General features: G+C 38.4%; 1 non-coding gene across 1 annotated transcript; it reads right to left on the minus strand.

Moving 5' to 3' along the window:
* Positions 1 to 7,936: 7,936 nt before the first annotated feature.
* Positions 7,937 to 8,042, minus strand: LOC141687680 (small nucleolar RNA R71). Its single transcript, XR_012561168.1, has one exon. It is a non-coding gene; the product is annotated as a small nucleolar RNA R71 (small nucleolar RNA).
* Between the last annotated feature and the right edge of the window lie 4,695 nt (positions 8,043 to 12,737).

A 12,737-nucleotide genomic window follows, 5' to 3' on the forward strand; every position in this document is an offset into this window, starting at 1 on the left:
ATGACTTAGAGACTGTTGCTCTCACGGAGGAATGCAGTGTTGTGCTATAACAAAAGTTGCCTATGAAGTTTAAAGATCCGGGAAGCTTCACTATTCCGTGCACCATTGGAAAAGTGTCATTTGACAAATGCTTATGTGACTTGGGATCTAGCGTCAATCTGATGCCCTTATCAATCTTCAAGAAGTTGGACTTACCTGATCCAAAGCCTACTTATATGACCTTGCGGTTGGTTGATCGTTCTATTACATACCCACGAGGCATTGTGGAGGATGTTTTGGTCAAGGTTGATAAACTCATATTTCTTGCTGATTTTCTAATTCTTGATTTCTAGGAGGATAAGAAGATTCCCATAATCTTGGGAAGACCATTCTTGGCTACGGGCCGAACCTTGATTGATGTGCAGAAGGGTGAGCTCACCATACGAGTGCTGGATCAAGACGTAACTTTCAATGTGTTCAATACCATGAAATTCCCGACTGAGAACGAGGAGTGCTTAAAAGTGGAGTTGGTCGATTCTGTGGTTACTTCAGAACTTGATCAATTGCTAAGGTCTGATGCCTTAGAGAAGGCCTTGTTGGGGAATTCAGATAGTGAAGATGATGAACAATTGCAATATCTAAATGCTTCTCCATGGAAGCGGAAGATGTATATACCTTTTGAATCTCTTGGAATGGAGGAACTGAACAAATCTCCAAAGCGCCTCAAGCCATCTATTGAGGAAGCCCCTACACTTGAGCTTAAACCATTGCCTGAACACTTAAAGTATGCTTTTTTAGGCGATGCATCTACTTTGCCTGTTATTATTGCATCTGACCTTTCAGGTAGTGATGAGGAGAAACTCTTAAGAATTCTGAGAGAGTTCAAATCGGCAATTGGATAGACTATAGCAGATATTAAGGGAATCAACCCTTCTTATTGCATGAATAAAATTCTGCTAGAGGAAGGTAGCAAGCCTACTGTTGAGCAACATAGAAGGCTTAATCCGATCATGAAAGAAGATATGAAGAAGGAAATTCTCAAATGGATAGATGCAGGGATCATATATCCCATTTCTGATAGAGTGTAATAACCCCAAATTTTGGAATTTTTGAAACCCTTATGAATAGTGCTTTTTGCTGATTATGCTGAATAAGAAAACTTTTCATGCCACACTATGTAGGGGTTCTTTTATTGATCTTCTGGGATATTATTAGTACTCTATGTGGTATATAAGTGTATGTAAAGATCGTCAGAATCCAAATCCGAACACTTTGATTTTTCCCGAAAATCCACCAGATACCGAAAGAATTGAGTATAAGGTAACAGGATAAAAAGGATTTAAATTCAAGGATTATAAGAGAGGATCATAAAAGGAATATAATGTATTGAGAAAGGTTAAGGAAACCCAAGTAATAAGATCCCGAGTATGATCCCTCAAACGATAAACAAAAACGAAAGTTAAGCGAACCGTATAACAGATCAGCGGTCATTAGCCAAGTAATTAGAAGCTAATCAAAGAGGTTAGTGAGGATGATGTCATCAAACCAATAAGAGGAGGACAAGTGGGGGAGGATGACATAACAAGGTGACATAAGCATGACAAAGAAAGGTGTGTTGTTGGTTGATTAAGAACCACACAAAAGTTACCATGGTAAAAAGTAATAAAACAAAACAAAAACACCAAAAACAACCAACCAACCATTCATTTCACCAAAAACACAACTTGAATTCTTTTTCTCCATTGAAGCTCTCGACCTCTTTCTTAAAAAAAGGGAAGTCCAAGCTCCTCCACTTGCTAATTTACAAGGTAATTATCCTAGCTTCTCCTAGTTAAGTTACATACTTCCTAGGAATCTTAGCTTCAAAATCCTTTCCTAGCATTTCCTATAAATCATTCAAGAAGATGGTGAATAGTACTTTCTTGAAATTAATTTTTGTGTTCTTGATTTCTTTGAAAGATCAAGCTTGTAGGAGGTTAGATTAAGGCTTCCATGGGCATTCCAAGGATCTTTCATGGATTACAAGCTTCGAAGAAGGTATAACTCTTCATGATCTTAGTCTTAAGTTTTGTTGTTTAGATTTCCTAATGTTTAGATGATGGGTTAGTGTAATGGGTGTGTAATCATGTTTAGAGCTTGTTATGAGTAGTTTAGTTGATGAGAGGCATGATTATTGTGTGTTTAGAGATTGGTTGGTTTTGTGATGTTTTTGGAGTTGGAAATCTTGGTTATTAGTTAATGAACTTAAGTAAACTCTTAGTTCATGATTGAGAAATAAGTATGAATTGGTAATATTGAGTTGTTGGGGTTGTTGTAAGTATGGAGTTTGGTTGTATGGTTGAATTGTGGTTGATTGGTGGTTAATTTGGAGTAGAATAAAAATTGGTAATCGCGTAAACATAGCTGTCGTAATGTCCGATTTACTTTAGACTGTTTTTGTTCATAACATCAGGACCCGAGAACTCACTGTTAGGTTTTGACCTTTGCCATGATTAGATAGTTCATGTTACGAGCTTCGTTTTGATATGTGGTTCGTTTGAATCTGATGTACGGTTTAGGAGAAACGACCGTTTTAAGTAACGGCGTTTCGCGACCGAACTATTACCCCTCGCCTTACTTTGAAACCTTGGTTAAGGACTTTAAATGACTAATTGGGGTATGAAACAATTATGTTAAGTGGATTAGGCAGTTGGTAAGGTATTCACGAAAGAATCGCCTTAAAACTCTTAATGGTTAATTTATTAAAAATGGTGGAGCCGAGGGTACTCGAACGACTTAGGTGATTCATTAAGCGTAGGAGTGACCATAAGCAAACGTTAGGGTTCAATTGGTTAAAGTCTAGTTTCTTAAGAGATTGGGGTCTAATTCCAACTTATGTTGTTGTTCATAGGTTATTGGACCCACTCTAAGCTTAAGTCTATCCGGGAGCACTCAGGCAAGTTTTCTACCCGTTATACTGTTGTTGTGATGTATATATGTATATGCATTATCTTGTGATAATTGCATGATTGTTATTAGCAAATCTTGCGATATATTGGAGCATGTTGATATGGTATATATGCATGCTTGTTTCGTAATCTTGGTATCTAATTGTTGATTCAAATGCTTATAGTTGCATAATACCTATGCTAGAGATAAGCAGTAGTTGCGTATACCCTTAGTATAGGGGACCCAAAGGTAAACATTTTCTAAACCGGGAGTCGATGTTCCCGAGTATAGTATATATATATATATATATATATATATATATATATATATGAATAGTTTTCAAAACTATTATTCGAATAAGGTTTATTTGATAACTTTATTTTTATTAATGAATATTATTTTGAATATTCATTCGAGGGCTTATGACTCCGTTTATTTTATTAATGAATATTATTTTGAATATTCATTCGAGGACTTATGACTCCGATTATTTACTAAATAATAATTTTTATTTTATTAAAGAATAATGTGTCGATAATCAAACTTACTTTTGATTATTCAAATAAAGATATTACTTTCGTATAAGTATATCTTTGGTTATTTAATATTCATTTCAAGTATAAGTTTTACAACTTCTACTTCAATTATTTTTATAAAGATTATTCTTTATGGGAATATTATTTAAATAATAATATTAAGATATTTTCTAATATATTGGGACTGATTTATTTTATTAAATCAGCATCACTCCAAACATTCTTAAAAAAATATTTTCGAGCCTTCAAAATGATTTTAAAGGGTTAGGGCGGATCCCAAAACTCATTTTTATATTTAAGATCCTCCTTTCGAAGGGGATTTAAATACTCGCTCAAAACCTGAGGGATCCGGCTCTGTGGTGTGTTTCATATTCGCAACAAGGTTGCTATTTTGATAAAAAAGTTTTTGATTACTTACCCAACACTCGGGAAGTAAAATTCTTGGAACAAGTTAATCCATTAACAGGCATCGCCTGGGAAATATCGGTGAGTTTTCCTTTCCAACTAGATACGACTTCTTGGTGGAGCCGTATCAACAAGTTTCTACTTGGGGAAAGGGGGGACGAGCTTTACGTTTCAGAGTCATGGATTTCATCTGAACTAGGAGTGGCGTAAGTGGTCGAGTAGCGCCGGCCCAGCCTTATTATATTGGCCCAAATGGCCCGGAAGTTCCGCTAAGACGGTCCATTCCTTAGGAGTCCAGTGTTCGGTTGACAAGTACATCCGACAGGTTCTCCTCTACATGTAGAAAATGGTGGGGTTGTACTACTACGACTGATCATCATAAGTGGTCTTCCTGGCGCGGCAAACTCCCGTAATGAGTTCATCATCCAATTGGATATTTCTGCAACACTACCCAGAGCACTTCGATAGAAAGGCTACGGTTGGGCGATTGTTGAGTGTTGGCAGGGTCGAGTTTTCAAAATGATGTTTGCATCAAATGAAGTATCTCGTAACTTCATTTTATTTTGGTGATATTTTAAAGATTGATTCTATACAAGTTTTGTCTGGTAGCTTAATCTATGAGATGAACTATTTATACATTGAACGGTGGTAGTTCAAGTAGTATTCGGAAAAGATATAAGTATATTGGAGTATCTTGTAACTTCATCTTTTAAACTTATATCTAGTAAATGATTATCTTGTGCATGTCAAAGATTTTCAGAAAAATGTTGAGACAAGGTTAGATATATGAGATCACCTTGCAACGATATTTTTATACAGTTATAAACTGGAACTCTGTGTACATTATACATGTCAGAGGATTTCAAAGATTGTGAAAAGTATATATATATATATGTATATATATACTGAATATTTTGCGACTTGGTCGCGTTAAGATATCAGCTTGGTTCATTTCTTTTGACCAAGACTTTCATGAGTACTATGAGAATGCTCATATATTGTTAATCAGTATACATATTATTTTGGTGGGCTTGTTGCTCACCCTTGCTTTCTTCTTTCATCACACAACATCAGATAGACAAGATGAACAGGACCAAGCTCCCAATTCGCGAGCGGATAGGAAACGTTCCGCAGTTTCCTATAGGCGTTGATGTCGCTGTAGCTGAGGTAGGAACTACCAATAGGCTAGGCTTTCAACTTTTGATGTACCAGACTTATGTATCTTTATCAATTGTAATAATGGCAAAGAAATGTAAATTTATTCAGAAACCCTTTTAAGGTGTAATGGCATATAATTTTGGAATAAAATGACTCGTGTTATTTTTTTGATATTCATCTCTGTGGTGTGTGTGTTTATTGTGGGGTCACAGTACAGAGTAGTTGATTGTTTATTAAGATTGGGTGTTATTAAGGGAAATGGAACTCGTGACAACCCAGATCCCCGACCCCGGATTTGGGGGTGTTACATAGAGTGTCGAAGAAATGAGGTATCATAGTTGTAGCTAATGAGAAGAATGAGCTCATTCCTACTCGAACAGTCACGGGGTGGAGAGTTTGCATGGAATACAGGAAGCTGAACAAGGCCACGAGAAAGGATCACTTCCCTCAGCCTTTTATTGATCAGATGCTTGACAGATTGGCTAGGCACGAGTACTACTATCTTCTGGATGGCTATTCAGGCTATAATTAGATTTGCATTACTCCAGGAGATCAGGACAATACTACTTTCACTTGTCCATTTGGTACTTCCGCCTTCAGAAGAATTTCTTTTGGTTTGTGTGGAGCACCTGCCACATTTCAGAGATGCATGATGGCTATCTTCTCTGACATGATTGGTCAGAATGTGGAGGTGTTTATGGATGATTTCTCTGTGTTTGGTGATTCTTTTGATGAGTGCTTGCAAAATCTTGGCGCTGTTCTTAAAAGGTGTGTTGAAACCAATCTGGTTCTCAACTGGGAGAAATATCACTTTATGGTGTGACAGGGCATTATTCTTGGGCACAAGGTCTCTAGTAAAGGTCTTGAGGCAGATAAAGCCAAGGCGGGGGTTATTGAAAATCTTCCTCCACCAATTTCTGTTCAGAGGGTCCGCAGCTTTTCGAGTGTTTTTGCATTTTAGGGTATAACTTGCTTAGATAGGTGGATTTCATCATAATAAAGCCTAAGGAAGTGCTTGGAATCAGTCATGGGTTGATGTGCGAAGAAATTAGCAAAAACAGAAGCAAAAATAGGAATTTTCCAGAGAGCTTGCAGGCGCCCGCCTGATGGGAGCAGGCAACCGCCTGGTAGCAGGCGCCCACCTGGAAGAAGGAGGCGGCCGTCTGGGTGCGGATTTTCAAAATCTGGATTTTATAATTCTATTACAATTGGGCTTTTGTTAGCGCTGGTTCTCTTGGGTTATTATATAAAACTTATGGGAAGACGTTTTCTTTATCGAGAGCGAAGGCAAGAAGATCGAGAAGACCGTTTTAGCAAGCAACAACAAAGAAGAGGAAGCATATGTTTATCTTGTGATTCTTTTAATTCGTTGTAACAGTGAATGCTTGTTTTCTTTATGCTTTGAACCTTAATACTCTTGTGACGTACTTCATTATTTATTAAGTATTTTTAATAGTCTATATCGTTGTGTTATTATCATACTTTCATATGAACCCATGGTGACGATGAGTTCTATTATAGGATAATCATGATCATGGGATTCTAGCGGATTTACTAATGGATTTCAATAATTAATTTGTTTTGATATCTTGGTGTGTGGTGATTCTATGATATCCTAGTATTGGTTGTGCTTATTCATCTTATGTGTGTAGCTAACATATAAGATAACGTGTTAATCTATTCTGAAGCGACAGTGAATTTAGAGATTTAGAACTTGCCATGCTAGCATAGGTTCATGTATTTGTTATGCACGATTTGTAGGTAATTTTAACCATCTTACTTGCCCTATGTAATCACGATAGATAACTTGCGCATTAAACCTTTATGTTTTCAATTCTTATAGACCTATAAGGACTAAGCATAATTAGTGTCTATTCAACTTCTATCTCTTTTGTGGATGCTTGGTAGTAGGGTATTCGTACAATGAAAGTTGGCGTTTACTAGTTTCGTGTTATCTGATTAGTGTCATCACCATTACATGCTAAAGTGAAGAACAATAAGGCTATTGAATGAAGTATTTAATGAAGTTATAATCCCATGTTTGTCATATATAGTAATTCAACCTCAATTCTCTTAGTTAATGTTATTTAGTATAATCTCTTAGTTTAATAAAAACCCAACTTGTTATTTGTCTTAGCATTGAGCGATAACCATACATTGTAACTTAACCTAAACCAGTCTCTGTGGGAACGAATCTGATTTATATCTTATACTACCTGCGAACGCGTATACTTGCGTGAATTTTAGCGCGTGTTTTCGCCTTAACAAGTTTTTGGCGCTGCTGCCGGGGACTCGGTGTTAGTTTGTTTAGTTTATGTACTTGCCATCAGTGGTCATTAGGATTCATTGATTAAGACTTGTTACTTACTGATTCCGGTTGTATTTCAGGTACTCTAGCGAGCGTTTATGTAAACACGTTCTCGCACTCGCAAGAGAAATCTGGATAAAGCTGAGGAGACAGATACAACTCTTGACTTTACGGAGAAGATAGTTTTTGAAGATTCAGATAAAGAGAGTGAAAAGAAAGAACCTGAAACAATGGGTGATCATGTAGTTCAAGCTGATCCAGCTCTTATGGACTTTTCTCAGCATAAAATTGATGACATTCAGTCAAGCGTCATTCATCCGGCTATTCAGTACAATGCTTTTGAAATCAAGTCGGGCACTATTCAGATGGTGCAGAATTCTGTTTCTTTCGGAGGTGCTGCGACTGAAGATCCCAATATGCATATCATGAATTTTGTCGAGATCTGTAGTACTTTCAAATATAATGGTGTTACTGATGAGGCTATCAAGCTGAGGCTTTTCCCATTCTCTCTGAGGGACAAAGCTAATGACTGGTTACATTTTTTACCAGCTAGGTCCATCACTACTTAGGAAGATCTTGCGCAAAAGTTTCTGGTGAAGTTCTATCCAATGGCCAAGACTGCACTATGAGGAGTGCTCTTACTCAGTTTGCGCAGCAACAGGAGAATCTATGTGCGAAGCTTGGGAGCGCTACAAGGAGATGTTGAGAAAGTGTCCACATCATGGTATGTTTGACTGGATGGTGATCACTGGGTTCTACAATGGTTGAGGCCTATAATCTCATTGAAACTATGGTTGCAAACGAGTATCAAAACCCAACTCAAAGGATGATGCCTGGGAAGGTAGCATGCATTATGGAAGTTGATGCAGCTATAGCTATTGTAGCGCAGCTTCAGGCACTGTCTATGAAGGTCGATTCTTTAGCCAACTATGGAGTAAATCAAATAGCTAGTGTCTGTGAGCTTTGTGCAAGCTCTCATGCTATGGATCAGTGTTCTCTTGTTAACGAATCTGTTCAGTATGTGAACAATTTTCAGCGACCGCAGCAGCCAGTGCCCGCTACTTATCATCCTAATAACAGAAATCATCCCAATTTCAGCTGGAGCAATAATCAGAATGCTGTTCAACAACCATATCAGCAAGCTGCAAGTAAACAGTTTAATCCACCTGGATTTCAACAACCTCAACAATTTGCTCAAAGGAAATCATATCCTCAACAAGGAGGTGTTGCTCCAACTTCTAGTGCTAATTTTGAGGAGTTAAATCCATTGTGCAAAAGTCAGGCTGTTTCTATCAAGACCTTGTAAAATCAAATTGGACAAATAGCCAATGCCTTGCTGAATCATCAACCTAGCACACTTCCCAGCGATACTGAAGTGCCAGGCAGGAAGGAAACTAAAGAGTAAGTCAAAGCTGTCACCTTAAGGTCTGGAAAAGTTGTTGATTCTGAAAAAGCAAAAGAGGTAGAAGTTGAAGTTAAGGATGAAGAAGAAAAGTAAAAGGAGAAAGAGGGGGAACCAAGGAAGACTACTGTTGAACACATTCTGCCCGAGGGTAATACGGGGGAGAAACAACTCTATCCTCCACATCTTTTCCTAAGCGATTGCAAAAATAAAAGCTGGACAAGCAATTTGGTAAGTTTCTGGAGGTGTTCAAGAAACTTCACATCAACATACCTTTCGCTGAGGTTCTGGAGCAAATGCCTAGTTATGCAAAGTTTATGAAAGGTATTCTTTTAAGGAAGGTGAAACTGGATAATCTTGATACCGTTGCTCTGACGGAAGAGTGCAGTGCCATGCTGCAGCAAAAGTTACCTCCAAAGCTCAAGGATCTAGGTAGCTTCACCATTCCTTGCACCATTGGCAAGTTGTCATTTGACAAGTGCCTTTGGAATTTAGGAGCAAACATCAATCTGATGCCGTTGTCTATCTTCAAAAAGCTGAATTTGCCTGATCCGAAGCCCACCTACATGTCTCTACAATTGGATGATCGTTCGATTACATACCCACGAGGCATCGTGGAGGACGTGCTAGTAAAGGTGGACAAGCTCATCTTTCCTGCAGATTTTCTCATTCTGGATTTCGAGGAAGATAAGAAGATTCCCATAATCTTGGGAAGACCTTTCTTGGCTACAGGTCGTACCTTGATAGATGTGCAAAAATGTGAACTCACTATGAGGGTGCAAGATCAAGATGTGACATTCAATGTGTTTAATGCGATGAAATTTCCTACGGAAGATAAGGAGTGCTTCAAGGTGGATTTGATCGATTATGCAGTTACTTAAGAACTTGATCATGTGCTAAGGTCTGATGCCTTAGAAAAAGCCTTATTGGGGGATTTTGACAGTGAAGATGATGAAGGCAATGAGCAGTTACAATATCTGAATGCTTCTCCTTGGAAACGAAAGCTAGACATGTCCTTTGAATCTCTTGGAAATACTGATCTCAAGAATGCTGAGGGAAAGCTCAAACCATCTATTGAGGAAGCACCTACTTTGGAGCTTAAACCATTGCCTGGACACTTGAGGTATGCTTTTTTAGGTGATGCATTTACTTTGCCTGTTATTATTGCATCTGACCTTTCAGGTAGTGATGATGACAAGCTCTTGAGGATTCTGAGAGAATTCAAATCGGCCATCGGATGGACTATAGCAGATATAAAAGGGATCAGCCCATCGTACTGCATGCATAAAATTCTGCTAGAGGAAGGTAGCAAGCCGACTATTGAGCAACAGTGAAGGCTTAATCCTTTCATGAAAGAAGTGGTGAATAAAGAAATTCTAATGTGGCTAGATGCAGGAATCATATATCTTATTTCTGACAGTTCTTGGGTGAGCCCCGTATAATGTGTACCTAAGAAAAGAGGTATTACTGTGGTAGCAAATGAGAAGAACGAGCTCATCCCCACTCGAACAGTCACATGATGGAGGGTATGCATGGACTAAAGAAAGTTGAATAAAGCCACGAGGAAGGATCACTTCCCTCTTCCATTTATTGATCAGATACTTGACAGGTTGGCTGGTCATGAGTATTATTGTCTTCTGGACGTCTATTTGGGATACAATCAGATTTGCATTGCACCTGAAGATCAAGAGAAGACTATTTTCACTTGTCCATTTGGCACGTTTGCTTTTCGCAAAGTTTTTTTGGCTTATGTGGTGCACCTTCCACTTTTCAGAGATGCATGATGGCCATATTCTCTAATATGATTGGAAATAATGTCGAAGTGTTCATGGACGACTTCTCCGTCTTTGGATATTCGTATGATGAATGCTTAAATAATCTCCGTTTGGTGCTCAAAAGGTGTGTGGAAAACAATCTGGTGCTCAATTGGGAAAAATGTCACTTCATGGTTCAGTAAGGCATCATTCTTGGGCATAAGGTCTCTAGTAAAGGTCTTGAGGTGGATAAAGCCAAGGTGGCCGTCATTGAAAATCTTCCGCCACCTATTTCTGTGAAAGGAATCCGTATCTTTCTTGGTCATGCGGGTTTTTATCGGCGTTTCATCAAGGACTTCTCTAAGATATCTAAGCCATTGTGCAACATGCTCGAGAAAGATGTGCCTTTCAAATTTGATGATGAATGCTTGGCAGCATTCGAGACTCTCAAGAAGAGTTTAATCACCACACAAGTTATTACGACACCTGATTGGAGAGAACCTTTTGAGATGATGTGTGATGCAAGTGATTATGCAGTGGGAGCAGTTCTTAGGCAGCGAATGAATAATATCTTTCATGTGGTCTATTATGCTAGTAAGACGCTAAATGGAGCCCAACTAAACTACACCACTACTGAGAAGGAGATCTTGGCTATAGTTTTTGGTTTCAAAAAATTTTAATCTTATCTACTTGGGACAAAGGTGACAGTGTTCACTAATCACACTGCCATCCGCTATCTAGTCTCAAAGAAGGATTCGAAACCTAGACTTATTCGTTGGGTTCTCTTACTACAGGAATTCGATTTAGAGATCAAGTATCAAAAAGGTACTAAAAATCAAGTAGCTGACCATCTCTTTAGATTGAAGAATCCCAATTCTACTTCACATGATAAGACATTGATCAACGAATCTTTTCCGAATGAGCAGTTGTTCGTAATTCAAGAGGAAGAGCCATGGTTCGCAGACATTGTGAACTATCTTGTTAGCAATATAATGCCTCATAATATGAATGCGGCTCAAAAGAAGAAGTTTCTGCATGAGGTGAAGTGGTACATGTGGGATGAACCATATTTTTTAGACAAGGAGCTGAACAGATCATCAAAAGATGTATCCCATTCTGTGAGACAGAGGGGATATTACGAGACTATCATTCCACGGTTTATAATGGACATTATGGTAGTGAAAAGACAACAACTCGTATTCTTCAAGCAGGTTTTTTCTGGCCTACGTTATTTAAGGATACACATCAGTTCGTTTTAATGTGTGATCATTGCCAAAGAGTTGGGAATCTTACCAGAAAGGATGAGATGCCTTTAAATATGATGCTTGAAGTTGAGGTCTTCGATGTTTGGGGAATCGATTTCATGGGACCATTTATCTCATCATGCAATAATCAGTACATCTTGTTGGCAGTCGATTATGTCTCGAAATGGGTAGAAGTCAAGGCGCTACCAACTAATGATGCAAAGGTAGTGTTGAGTTTTCTTCATAAGCAGATATTCACAAGGTTTGGAACGCCACGAGTTATCATAAGTGATGAAGGGTCACATTTCTGCAATCGTAAGTTCACTTCTAGGATGCAACGCTACAATGTGAATCATCGCATTGTTACTGCCTATCATCTGCAAACTAATGGTCAAGATGAAGTGTCTAATAGAGAGATCAAGTGCATTCTAGAGAAAGTCGTTTGTCCGTCAAGGAAAGATTGGTCTTTGAACCTCGATGAAGCTGTTTGGGCTTATAGAACAACATACAAGACTCTACTTGAGATGTCCCCGTTTCAACTTGTCTATGGTAAGGGATGTCATTTACCTGCGGAGCTTGAGCATAAGGCTTATTGGGCATTGAAGAAGTTAAACCTTGATCTAGATGCAGCTGGGAAGAAGCGAATGCTTCAGTTAAATGAACTTGATGAATTTCGACTTCAAGCGTACAAAAACAATAATATGTACAAGGAAAAGGTAAAAAGGTGGCATGACAGGAAGCTATCGCCTAAGTCATTCGTGCCAGGGCAACAAGTTCTTCTATTCAACTCTCGTCTCCGACATTTTCCTGGAAAGTTGAAATCAAGGCGGTCTGGACCATTTATAACTTTGTTTCCACATGGAGCGGTGAAGATTTTTGAGAACGATCTGGGCCAAGCATTCAAAGTAAATGGTCAGAGATTGAAGCACTATTATGGGGATACGGCAAACTGAGAAGTGGTTAGTGCCGTTTTATTGACAACTTGATCGCATTACTCTACGTCAAGCTAATGACGTAAAAGAA

This window comes from Apium graveolens, chromosome 9 (assembly GCF_009905375.1).
Source record: "Apium graveolens cultivar Ventura chromosome 9, ASM990537v1, whole genome shotgun sequence".
Classification (NCBI taxonomy): Eukaryota; Viridiplantae; Streptophyta; class Magnoliopsida; order Apiales; family Apiaceae; genus Apium; species Apium graveolens.